The sequence below is a fragment of the Lactuca sativa genome, chromosome 8, assembly GCF_002870075.4.
Source record: "Lactuca sativa cultivar Salinas chromosome 8, Lsat_Salinas_v11, whole genome shotgun sequence".
In the NCBI taxonomy this organism is placed as follows: domain Eukaryota; kingdom Viridiplantae; phylum Streptophyta; class Magnoliopsida; order Asterales; family Asteraceae; genus Lactuca; species Lactuca sativa.
The window spans coordinates 333763046-333777473 of NC_056630.2; positions in this window are offsets into that span (position 1 = coordinate 333763046).

Genomic DNA, 14428 nt, shown 5'->3' on the forward strand with positions numbered 1-14428 from the left:
TATTTCATAACAAAATTACCCAAAACAACAAGCGGACTCGACACCATTTGGGTAATTGTCGACAGGTTAACTAAGTCAGCGCATTTCCTACCGATCAAAGAGACTGATAAATTGGAGAAGTTAACAAGGACATACCTCAGAGAAATTGTACGATTGCATGGTGTGCCCATATCCATTATCTCGGACCGAGATAGTAGATTCACCTCAAGGTTTTGGCAGTCGCTACAAAAAGCTTTGGGGACAAGACTAGACATGAGTACCGCTTATCACCCACAAACCGACGGCCAGAGCGAGAGAATTATACAAACCCTAGAAGACATGCTGAGAGCTTGCGTAATCGATTTTGCCAAAACATGGGACACACATCTACCCTTGGTCGTGGTTTTCGTACAACAATAGCTACCACACCAGTATCAAAGTTGCCCCGTTCGAAGCCCTCTATGGCCGCAAATGCAGGTCACCTTTGTGCTGGGCCGAAGTGGGGGACACACAACTAGCAAAAGGACAAGCAACTGACAACACACTCACTGGACCAGAAATCATAAGGGAAACTACGAAGAAGATTATTCAAATCCGGGAGCGTCTAAAAGCATCAAGAGATAGACAAAAGAGTTACGCAGATAAGAGACGAAAACCCTTGGAATTCCAAGTTGGAGACCATGTCCTACTCAAAGTCTCGCCTTGGAAAGGTTTAATACGCTTCGGAAAACGTGGAAAACTGAACCCTAGATACATCGGACCATTCAAGATCCTTGCCAGCATCGGTCCAGTGGCTTACAAACTTAGACTACCTCAGGAGCTCCACAACGTACACCCTACCTTTCACGTATCGAATCTAAAGAAGTGCTTATCCGACGAGACCCTTGTCATCCCTCTAGACGAAATCCCAATAAATGAAAACCTCCAATTTGTGGAGGAACCAGTAGAGATCATGGATCGGCAAATCAAAAGGACTAAACAAAGCCGCATACCTATTGTAAAGGTCCGCTGGAACGCCAAGCGAAGACTTAAATACACCTGGGAACGCGAAGATCAGATGAAACAAAAGTACCCGCAACTTTTTCCTAAAACTGTAAACTCTATCTTAGATTAAATTTCGGGACGAAATTCCCTTAACAGGGGGATGATGTGACAACCCTATATTTTCCAAAAGTATTGTAACACTCGATAGCCAAATACAATGGAATCAACCTCAAAAATAAAGTGTTCAAGTATCTAAGTTAGGATGCCTCAAATATTAGATATCATGCCAAGGTTTCAAAAAACATAAAGAACGCTCAAAACCGGGTTATATTGAAGAAAGTATAACCACTCGTATATTTACGACACGACGTTAAAACATTATTTGACGTAAAAAGTAAAATCGCAATAAAATACATTTTTGCCTTAAGTATCTAAACAAAAGTCGTAGATCTCGTTGAAAGGTGAGCGTGCATAAAAAGATCGCCCAAATTGGACCTCGTATGAAGAAGTTACGAATTTTCAAAGTTTCGTAACAGTAGTAGAGGGCTAAAAACTCGGATTTAAGATCAAGTGTTATTTAGCAATCGCCACCTAAACGGAAGTTGAAGATCTCCTCAGTGGTAATAAAACGATAAAAAGACAAACGAAAACCGACGTCGAATAAAGAACCTATGAATTTTTAACGAACTTTAGGAGGCCCGGCCTATTAAAAATATATCATTAAAAATAAAATCAAAACTAGCCGACGGAGTCTAAATGAAAGTTGTAGAGCATAATCTCACCTACGCGTGGATATAAAGAACACGAAAAACGGAGGTCGTACATGAAAGTTACGGAATTTAGAAGAGGACAGGCCGGATTACGCCCCGTGTTCTCTGGGAGTACGCCCCGCGTACTAGACCCAGAGTCGAGTCCCATCGGCCCGCCCCCTCTACGCTTAGCTAGCCAGGAGTCGTAAGCCATGACGCCATATTACGCCCAGCGTAACGAGGTACGCGCCGCGTACTCCAAAATTACGCCCCGCGTACTCACTCTTCCAGCACTATAAATAGAGAGGTTGAGCTTCGAGTTTTGGCACACTTTCACAATTCCCCAGTCATTCTCCCAGCTCCATAGACCACTCCCTCACCTCGGTTTCCGCACTCGAGCCCCCGACGAAGGATCTATGCTGCAGAGATTCCCGAGAACCCGAAGACGCAACTTTTCGCAGTCAAAACTCTGCTCAACTCTAGCCTCTCTCTTCAAACTTAACGAGTGAGTTCATACCCCTACTTTTCAATTCTTTTCACGTTTTAGGGGGGGATACAAGTACATTACAAATCAAAGTATCATTTTATAAACATAATTATAATATCGTTTGGTTTTGATACAAAAATAACTTTATGTTTAAAGGGCTATTATATCACCAAGTTGTTATTACCAAATGGGAACATACTTTTTGAGAAACTATAATGAGTATAGTATTCCAGTTATTCATACATTTACATATACATCTCGACGAATGAAATACTTTCAAAAGAAGTAAAGTCTTTATTATCGTAAATCTGTTTATACCAAGTAATGTGAGACATTTAAACTTCAACGTACTCGTATGTATGCATTTCAAGCCCTGTATTATATACCATAATATCTTGGAGAGAGAGCGTGATACTTGTGTATAGATCTATACGGGATTGACAACACTGCACCTAAACTATTAGCTATAGTTAGACCGGCAGGTCTGGGGTGACAAATGTCATAACACTACAACACTTGAAGAATGTTGTTATAGGCCATCAGTGTCAATAGTGTGGTTATAAAACTCACATAAAAGTATAAAAACAAGTTTGATTTACGAGATTCATATATGCATTCAGTTTTCCATTTTGTTGTTAACACAAATTTTATCATTTTTATTCAAGTATGGAAAACACTAACGCACTCCAATATGGGAAACTTTTCAAATCATTTATAGAAAATATTGGATTTTCTGAAAACCTCGTTCATCGATTTACTATCAAAAAGGACATACATTTCAATGCAAAACTCTTATGAACTCACCCACTTAATTGTTGACACTTTTTCGAAACCACTTGTATATCTCAGGGAATCAGTAATACAGGTAACCACCAGCTTTTGGGGAAGGGAACACTAAGGATGTTTTATTATTGAACATTTATCATCATATTGTAATATTCTTTTGCTAATATGTATAAGGCAACAACATACGTTTTCATTATATATGTGATGGTTGTGTTACTTTCTTTACATTATTCAATAGTTGTGATACTACGTGAAGTCATCCACCCCCGAATGTTTCCGCCATTCTGGTTTGGGGGTGTGACACCTTTTTACCCCCTTCTTGGGTTTATCTGCTTCAGATATTATCGCTTGCATTTTAGGAGTCAAAGGATGAAATCCTATAACAAGAATTTTCTGGTATCCCTCCAAAATCTTGTTGGCCACTGGCATGTCACGAAACATTGCCTCTGGAATTGATCCCACAAAAGAGAACTTAGAAGTATCAGCAACAATGATCCCATGTGGTGTGAAAAGCTGGAATAGATGCCATCATTGCATCTTGCATCACCGGAATTTGAAGCTTCTCAATGGCCCTATGGACGATGATGGTCCAGAAATGTGCACAGGAGAATTCACTAGGACGTATAGTAGAGTGGTTCTCTGAATAACTTGAGCCCATAGAACTACCCCGTAATCAATGTTAAGACCTGTGTAGATGCCATAAATGATTTCCATGAGCAGCTTACTCGCACAATCCGATTCAGTCACTCTTTCAGAAAAAGCTTTGAACAACAGAGTGAAGAGACCATTCCATTGGGGCGGCATATTATGTTTCCAGAACTTGGAGACTGCGTTTAGGGTTTCTTTATACCCCATTTGGTAAAGCATCTCCACCAAAGCAGCGTTAGACCCAAATTCGTGGTTAATCATATCGTCTGACTAATGAAGCCCTAGAACAGAACAACATCGAGATTTGGAGATGAAGGTTTTACGATTGTGGATCTCAAACGTAATCTTTTGTTCTTCCTTGATAAAACTTGCAGTCCATAAGCTTTAGATAAAAGCGACATCGGAACGTTCTCCATCTTGGTAAGTGTGACAGTCACTAGAGACTATTTGAGACTTTCAACAATCGTAAGAATAAAACTTTTATACTTGCATGGATCAAGATCGATCAATAGATTCTGATTATGCTTAATGGCAAGGAGTGAAGATTACACTTCTTGAACAGAGGGAGTTTCACAAGAACCCGCAATTATTGGCAGCTTGAGAAAGAAGATGAACAGTGGAATGCTTTGATTGCCATAAATCTTTGAGAAAATTGTGTGACTGGAGAGGAGAGATGAAGCGCCAAAACCCTTTTATACAGTTTGTTTGGTGAGAGAAATCCGGAGAGAGATTGCCTTGGGAACTGAAACATCGCCTAAAAAAGAACAAATGTATAGTTGTTACGTCAGAAGCATGTGTCATATGACAGAAAATGAAACGTCCATTCAAAAATTCACGCGCCCATTTGAATTTCTATCTAGATAAGCTGTCGCGCCCGCATATACTCTTTCGTAGTCATTGCATAGATAAGAAATACATAGTGAACCATATCCTTTCGCATCAAGACTTTATTGATAGCCTTGTGAAACTTAGATGAACCATGAGAACCATGAACTAGACTTTGGAAAGATCACTAGGATCTTCGTGCTAGAGTGTGCAAAAGATACATAAATAAAGCAATAAGTTCGAAGGGATTCTAGTGATGTCTAATAAGACAAAAAACTGTGGATGCCAGACATAGATGTCTTCCTTCAAAGTCAAGAGACACTAAGAAGTGTCTGTGTGGCTTCCCATTAAAATACAATAAATTGTTTATGGAGGAACATTGAAAGGCATATTTTTATTAGGCTTACAGCATGGCTTTATCTTCAACCAGACACCAAAACTTGAGATAAGTATGAGCGTTCTGATGAATCACTCGTGTGACCAGTGTAGTCAGTTGAACGAGTAGGTATGGAAGTAATTTAGTGAAAAAAATTTTAGAAATCTCAAAAAAAAAAACTGAATCTTATGGGAAGAAATGTTTTGCAACTAGAACACCTCATAAAGATCTCGCAAAAGAAAAAGAGATTTCTTGGTACAGGCCACGAAAGTGGCTTTCATTAATTCCTTGGTGAAAATCTTGAACGTTTAAATGTTCACCGTCAATTCATTAAACTGTGTTGGATTTTGGGTGTCACATAGCTTATGGTTTTACGAAACCAAGATCATTAACATAGATGTTGTGCAACCATAAAGCTTAGTGGTATTTTCTGAGAGTCTTAAGGGTTACATGTATGAAAACGAAAGTGATGGAGAAATGTGAAGGTGGTTCCAGAAAAGTGAATGTACCTCTGCTATACAAAAGTAACCAAGCAGAAAACTCTTAACTCAATTTGAGAAGAGTACGGTAGCTCATGACTTATATGAATTTAACCCTTATCGGGAAGAAACGACTGGTTCGTTCGATTCATTAAGGCTTCACATAGAGTCGTCGAGGCTTCAGCTAACATGCAGCAGCATGCTTCTAGGACACTTAGCTAATACAATGTTAAAGAAATTTATACTTGCCCCATCTTAGGAACTGAGAATAACTATGAATTTTTGCCTTCAAAAGCTGCTCAATGATCTATTGTTTTTGGTATTTTATAATTTTTTTGAAACAAAAGAAAATAAAATAAAACACAAAGAAAAATATTTTTGTATTTTTGTTTTTCTGAAAAAGAAATAAAAATAGAAAGAAATTAAAAATGAAACAAGTAAAGACAATAATGTACACATTATACAAAAGGAAATAAGAGGATTTGAACCACGAATGAACAGTCTACTACGAATCACTGCGAGCGTTAGCACCGATTCACAATGTCAAAGTAGACTGTGAATCACTAAGAGCGTTCCCACCAATTAGCAGTGAAAATTTTAAGAAGGCGAAAGTGGTTTCTGAACAGACTCGGATTCCATCATTCCTAGGCCATCAAGTATTCTATTGAAGGTCATTTCTGGTAAGGCTTTCGGAGTCATAGTATAGTAGACATCGTTTCATGTTTATGCCATAGTCACGAAGTTGACTATGAATCCATATGACCTGTGAAGTACACGAGGAAGCAACAATGTACTCGGCTTCAGCTGTGGACATGGAAACGCAAGTTTGCTATTTGGATTGCCAACTTACGAGCTTGCCATCCAAGAATTGGCATCCTATGTTTGTACTCTTGGTATCTAGCCCACATCGTCCAAGATCAACATCCGAAAATGCTAGTACAAAGAAACCAGACTTCGATGGATACCATATTCTAAGTTGTCACACCCCGAAAACCGAAGGCGGAAACATTTCTGGGGTTGACTCCACGTTGAGTATCAAATCCAATGTACATAGTAAGTAAAGTAAAACAACCATTACATTACATATAGAAAAGTTTACATTTGTTTCAACAGTAAAGTTATACATGTGATACATAGTATATATGAACAAAATGAGACGAGTCTTCTGCGCACTCCGTCTTCGCCAAAAGAGATTGTCGGGTACCTGTCTAATGCGGACCTGAGAATACAAGCGGTTTGAAAATCAGCATAATGCTGGTGAGTTCATAAGCGGTTAGTTTTCTGAAAATGTACGAGTTCCTTTGGTTTCCTGAAAAAGTAGTTATCCAAGAAAATCCTATATTTTCTTAAAAGTTGGTTACCAAATCCAAAATGTAATGTAAAAGGTGTACAATGAAAACATGATTCTTCTTGTCAAATGTAAAGTTTGGTTATCTAACTTGTTACACTTTTCTGGTTACGTACCACTGTTACCCAGGAAAATCCTATATCTTCCTACATGTATGTGTGTGTGTGATGAACTGTTACCAATTCTGATTATGTTCAATGTTATCCGCAAGAAAATCCCATATTTTCCTAAATGTATGTGTGTGCGAATGGTTACCGATTCCGATTATGTTCAATGTTATCCCCAGGAAAATCCCATATTTTCCTGAATGTGTGTGTGTGCGAATTCTCCTGAAAGTCTAATTATCCTTAGATGAACATTAGTTTTATTACGTACATAAAACTAATAATTAAGTTTGAAGTGTTCATAATCTTGATTGCGAGTTCCTTAACCATACTTCAAACCAGATATGACTCGAGTCGTGGAAAATATCCTTTTTATGACTTTCGTCACCCTTGAACCTTTCGGTTGGGCTGTAGCTAGCAGCCAGGTGGGGGATTGTCAGTCCCGTATAGATCTATACACTCAAGTCACGCTCCCTATCTAAGAGATTTTGGTTACAGGTGCGGTCCTCCACTCGCGTATCTTTAAGATTACTCTTTACTCTCGTGTCTAGGGAAGTAGTATCTATGACTAACTAAGTTCTAATGGTGTCTGTCCTTTACACTCGAGCCTAGGTGTTTTATTAAGGACATTACAAATGTTTCATGTTTTCTAATGGTGTCTATCCTTTACACTCGAGCCTAGGGTGTTTTATTACGGACATTACAAAGGTTTTATGATCTCTATCCATATAAGTGTGAACAATCAATTGTGAAACATAACAGTATATAGCAAGATTTGAAATCGTTTAAACAAACAACTCTGCAAGTTAAAACAGTTTGTTAGTAGGTTTTCTATTCTTAAAAGTGTGCGAATTATGAAACCATTTAAGTAAAATAATGAATTTAAGTACAAGATATTCTTGTACTTTTGCTTGTATTCCCCCCCCCCCCCCCCGAAAACATTTCAAAACCATTGAAAAAGGGTAGGGGTATGAACTCACCGGACGCGGAAATGTGTCAAATGGGATGCTAAACGTCGAATCGAGGCTTGATAACACGCGAGATTCCTATGTAATGGTATACAAATATATCTAATTAGATTCATAGACTCTAATTAGATATTATATTACACTCCAATGAACGAAAACAGCTCAAAAAGAGTGTTTGGAGTGACCCGGGTGACATCTACGGACACGAATTGATGTGTGGGACTTGGGATTTGAGTTTACTCTTCAAGAGTAAACTCCCTAATGAGTTTTCAGCCTTATACACCACTCACACATGACTTCACGACCGTGAACTCATGTTAGAAGGTTTATGGTGCTTAATTGGTCAATATCACTTGGGAAGAGTTGGAACAATGTTACCTAAGGAATGGGAGTAATTAAATTCACCAAATGACATTATTTAAGGGAGTTTACGGCCCTAGCATGGAGCCTACGGCCGTAAGCTCCCATACTCCCTTAGATTGTGATTTTTAAGGCCTTAGATTAATCACATGTGATTCCTATAATTTTTACATAAGCCATGGTATGAATTTGGGGCTCCAAATGACACACAATTAGGAGTTTACGACCCTGGAGCACATGCTATGGCCGTAAACTCTCAAATGAAGAGTTTTGTTGTGTTTAAGGTCCCCAAACTATTTTTGGTTGGTTCTATGATTTATTCTAAGGCTTTTGGTGAAGTTATATGGCTTTCTAACATGTTTGAAATGAGTTTACTCCCCATGAATGAGGAGTTTACGGCCCAAGCTTGTTCTTGGACAGTAAACTCATGTTTACTCCTCAAATGATGAGTTTAGGGTGTCCTAAGTCCAATCCAATAAGTCCTTAATCCATATCTAAGCTCCAATGGAGTTTTGGAAGGGTTTTAAGGGTATATAAATGATGGGTTTTGAGCATTCTAACACTTCCTAAGTGTACATGCAACCCTAATAACCTTGGATCTATGTTTGTCTAATTATCATGCAAAGTTGAATTCCAAGGTTATATTCATATCTAGCATACATGGGGAACAATTTTAGCTTGAATCATAGATAGAATAACTTACCTTGTTGTTGCTTGTGTTCCTTGAAACCTTGTGAGCCTAGCACCCCAAGTGTGATGCCTCAAATGCTTCACACAACACCAAATGCTCTTGGAAAGACTCTTGAGATAACACACACTTCTCAAAATCGGCCAAGCCCTCTAGTTTCTTTTGTCTAGCCACTTGTGTAGCCAATTTTGTGGAGAATGGGACTCTTATATAGTGTTGGCACATCTAGGGTTACACCATGTAAACCCTAATGTGTCATGACTCTTCATTTCCATGACCCATGGGTGTGTAACTCCCATGGAGCATCCTATGGGTAGAACCCAACTTGATAATCCATGGAGCCTTTTAGCCCACTATACAAGATATGGATGATTTACATAACCAACCCATATATTTAATTAGTTATCCTTTGATCACTTAATTAATTCCAAATTAATTCTTTGATCAACTAATTAAATAATATTATTAATATATTAGAACTTATAATATATTAATAATCTCCAAGTGTTATTTCTCTCATTTAGTCTATCCAATTGCATGGTGCCATGCAACCCAAATGGACCATGCCGGGTCGGGTCAAGTACAAGCCCGAAATAGTTATGGACTTAGACACCTTATCCAACAATAAACCCCATTTATATGAGTTTACGGCCCAAGCATGTTCCTTGGCCGTAAACTCTTATTTGTCCCTCAAAATCGATGTCAAGGGTGTTCTAAGTACGGTTTTCCAAGCCTTAAGGTCATATCTAAGTCCCAATAATGGTTTGGAAGGGTTAAATTGCTCAAAAACCCATGTTTTTATGTGTTTATGGCCCAATCATGCTCCTTGCCCGTAAACACATGTTCCAGGTCCAAAATGATAAATTAAACATGAATTTGAAGGCCTAAGAGGTTAAACAACAAGTTGGGGACGTTACCTCAAAGATTTGGAGCCTTAATTCAATGTTTTCGACCTTTAATCTTTGATTGAGGAGAGAGGTTAGAGAGAGAGTAGTGAGATGAAGCAAAAGCTTCAAATGAAGGCTTAGAACACTTTAATTAGTGTTCGGGATTTGGACACGGTGAAATTCTACCCGATACCGGCTTTAGACGGGGCTTTTGGTCGCACCTGGCCAAGTTGCCGTAACCCGATATGGTTGATTCTAGAAATGATCCGATCACTAATATGGGGTGTTTAAATGAGTTCTAAAGGCATTAGGACACCCATTAAGTCATAATATAAAATACACGTTAATGACTTAATTAAATGACGGAATCGAAAACGAAATTGGAAACGGCGATTGGATTATCGAAATGAGTTACGAAAAGGGGTATAAGCAATGAAACGAAATTTCGGGTTGTTACATTATCCCCCCGTTAGAGGGAATTTCGTCCCAAAATTCAAAGATTTGAACACAGATCGCGAAGTGAAAAGAGATATGAGGATGAATCTACTGCTTCGGTCCTTCATGCTCCTAAGTGGAATCGGGTCTCCGCTTGACATTCCAGCGAACCCTCACTGTCGGAATGCGGCTTTGTTTCGAACGGTCAACCTATCAATCCATGAACTCAATTGATTCATCCATGAAGGTTCGGACTTCCGTTGATTTTGATCTCATCAAGGGATTTCTAGGGTTTCGTCAGGTCAACACTCCTTACGAACAAAGATGTGGAATATCAGATGGTTGTTGCTGAATTTTGAAGATAGCTCGAAGAGGGCTATGGAATCGATTCCTAATGAGGATCTCGAAGGGTCTAATGTTCCACGAGTTATGTTTTTCGCACTTTCCAAGGCGTAGTATGTCTTTCTAGAGTAAGACTTCCAACAAGTAGGTACATTTTCACTTGGCAGAGTAGCTAAGGGTCCGATAGTCCTAAAGGAATTTCTAGATAGTTTTGCAATAATAGTCGGAGGGACCCAAGAGTTGACGAGTTTCTATGGGTATCTCCGGTGCCGACTAATTCTTTAATGTCTTAGCTTTTGGAAAGGTCCATGAGTATGACTGCTTTGCTTTTCTAAATGACCAGGAAAATGGCTTAACCGAAGGGCACCACTACTACCTCGTAGTGATCATATCAAGCCCTGGTTGCTGTCTTGGACACATCGTCCTCACTAAGGTTTTGGCTACGAGGTAATTGCAGGGATTAGGTCGATGCAAGACTTGACTACGCTCGGAAGGAAATTCTCAGGAAATCTTTGGAAAATGCATCGGGGAAAGAGTTGCAGACTTCTCATTTTCGATGATCACATGGACGAGGAATACATGGGAAAACTTTTTAAGCTTCGATGCACGAAGATCATGAGAGTCGGGTCGGAGGAAGGTTAACACGTATGGTTTTCTAGAAACCAGGAATAACAGCATGAATGAGGCTCGGTCATTACATGCTAAAGACGACATCAAAGCATTTCATGAATAGTTTGTCATTAGATCGAACGGAAAAGAATAATTGTTCGGATTAAGGATACAATCTACGGATATGACGTTAGCGTTCTCATTCTCACTTGATAACCATCTCGACGATATACATTTTCGATTACTCACGAACGACAGGGTTTAAAAGATGTTCAAATGGATGGTTAGCGAATTTCTTTCGGCAATAAAATCGAAAAGAATCACAGGCATAAGATTCAACGAGGGGAAATATACCAGTGGAAACTGTGGGATCGGTGGCTGTCTCCTCTTGTCCTATCGCTAGAACTCTTCCGGTGTTGCCAGATGTTACTGCCTTGGGACAGTTTCGCTTGAAATTTCCAAATTCTCCACAACCATAGCAGGCCCGACGAATGCCCGCTCCGGAAGTTTGACTCGTTGATTGAGTTGGTGTTTTACAGTTTTTCTCCATGTGACCCTTTATGCCACAACTGTTGCAAAATACCTCTATACATGGACCGGAAGGAAGGTGATGATAGTTGCACTTGTCACAACTAGGAAGGGTTCCATCATACCTACTGACAGGTTTTCGAGTTGAGGATCCAACAACAGAAACAGTTGCAGGGGAAGTGGCAGCGTGAACTGCCACCGTTTGCTGCCTCTTCGAAGACTCTTGCGATGTATGACTTTTCTCCTTCTTTCCAATCTTTCTTCTCTCCATCGGCTCAGGAGTGGTAGCTGTCTCCTCAGGGTCATCACTATGATCTATTAAGATTTGTGCTAAGCGTTTGGCACTGTCGTATGTATCTGGCCTCGCAGCTATGACGTTTCCTTTCGTTGGCTGGGTCAGCCCCCAGATGAATTTCTCTATCTTCTTACTCTCCGGGGTAACCATTCCCGGGCGGAGTAATGCCAAGTCATCGAACCTGGAAGTGTAAGCGGTGATATCGGAACCTTTCATCTTTAGGTTCCAGAGTTCGTGTTCTAACTTCTGCATTTCACCTCGAGGGTACTACTCAGCCAGCAGAAGTTCCTTCATGGCTTCCCAACCCATGGCATTGGCTACAGGTAAGGTTAAGGATTTGACTCGGCCATTCCACCAAGTCAGGGCTTTGTCGATAAAGGTGCAGGCGGCAAACTTCACCTTGTCAGATTCTGAGCAGGCGCAAATTTCAAAGATGGATTCGATCTTCTCGAACCATCGGGTGAGGGAAATGACACCTCCAATGCCATCAAAGGACGTGGGTTTTGCGTTCATGAAATCGTTATAGGAACCCTCTTTTCGGTGTCCCTGACTACTTTCTTGGTTTTGGGTTTGGGTACCACCTCCCGAACTATCGGAACCGCCAGAGTTCCATTGAGATATGGCAGCTGTCACTGCGGCTATAACAGCTGCCTGGAATACTAAAGGATCAATATGGGGAGGAGGTGGTGGCGGAGGGTTGTTGGTCTTGGAGCTGGGTCTCTTTCTTGGAGGCATCTTGATCTAGTAAGATCAAGAAAGAGAGGATGATAAGTCCTCTGTTTTGAATCAAGAGATATGACGGATATATGTTGAATAAGCGATAAAGCAGGAAAGAGTTATCTAAGCAGGAAAATTATCGCTATGGAAATGATCAAAGAACAATGCATGAACGAAGATTTCTACCAAGGATTCGCTCGAGAAATACTCTCATAGTATTTCATGATTCGTTACAACACTGGCTCGATGTTTGTGGTATTAGGGTAAGTTTTAGGCATGCCGCATACCACAGTCACTCCGCAAGCACATGTTGGCCGTGTCTCGAATGAATATAGTTGGCCAGGCTATATTGACCCTAGACACGACTACATAACTGCCCAGGATTAACCACAGTACACAACACCCATTTACTTATGTTTTGTTCTACTTGTAGTTACGGATCTCGACGATTCGGTATACTTATATACTTTTGAAAATACTTATATTTTTTATGGCTACTTTTAGTTCAAAGCACTTAGGCCCCTTAATGTTTATAGTTTTATACCATGTAAGGTTTGGTATACTTTATTCACTATAAACAAGGGCTCTGATACCAATCTGTCACACCCCGAAAACCGAAGGCGGAAACATTTCCGGCGTTGACTCCATGTTGAGTATCAAATCCAATGCACATAGTAAGTAAAGTAAAAAAACCATTACATTACATATAGAAAAGTTTAAATTTGTTTCAACAGTAAAGTTATACATGTGATACATAGTATATATGAGCAAAATGAGACGAGTCTTCTGTGCACTCCGTCTTTTCCAAAAGAGATTGTCGGGTACCTGTCTAATGCGGACCTGAGAATACAAGCGGTTTGAAAATCAGCATAATGCTGGTGAGTTCATAAGCGGTTAGTTTTCTGAAAATGTACGAGTTCCTTTGGTTTCCTGAAAAAGTAGTTATCCAAGAAAATCCTATATTTTCTTAAAAGTTGGTTACCAAATCCAAAATGTAAGTAAAAGGTGTACAATGAAAACATGATTGTTCTTGTCAAATGTAAAGTTTGGTTATCTAACTTGTTACACTTTTCTGGTTACGTACCACTGTTACCTAGGAAAATCCTATATCTTCCTACATGTATGTGTGTGTGTGATGAACTGTTACTAATTCTGATTATGTTCAATGTTATCCCCAAGAAAATTCCATATTTTCCTGAATGTATGTGTGTGCGAATGGTTACCGATTCCGATTATGTTCAATGTTATCTCCAGGAAAATCCCATATTTTCCTGAATGTGTGTATGTGTGTGAATTCTCCTGAAAGTCTGATTATCCTTAAATGAACATTAGTTTTATTACGTACATAAAACTAATAATTAAGTGTGAAGTGTTTATAATCATGATTGCGAATTCCATAACCATACTTCAGACCAGATATGACTCGAGTCGTGGACAATATCCTTTTGATGACTTTCGTCACCCTTGAACCTTTCGGTTCAGTTGTAGCTAGCAGCCAGGTGCGGGATTGTCAGTCCCGTATAGATCTATACAATCAAGTCACGCTCCCTATCTAAGAGATTTTGGTTACAGGTACGGTCCTCCACTCGCGTATCTCTGTGGAGTGTTCATCGAGGACGTGTCTCCAATCTTTAAGATTACTCTTTACTCCCGTGTCTAGGGAAGTAGTATCTATGACTAACTAAGTTCTAATGGTGCCTGTCCTTTACACTCGAGCCTAGGTGTTTTATTAAGGACATTACAAATGTTTCATGTTTTCTAATGGTGTCTATCCTTTACACTCGAGCCTAGGGTGTTTTATTATAGACATTACAAAGGTTTTATGATCTCTATC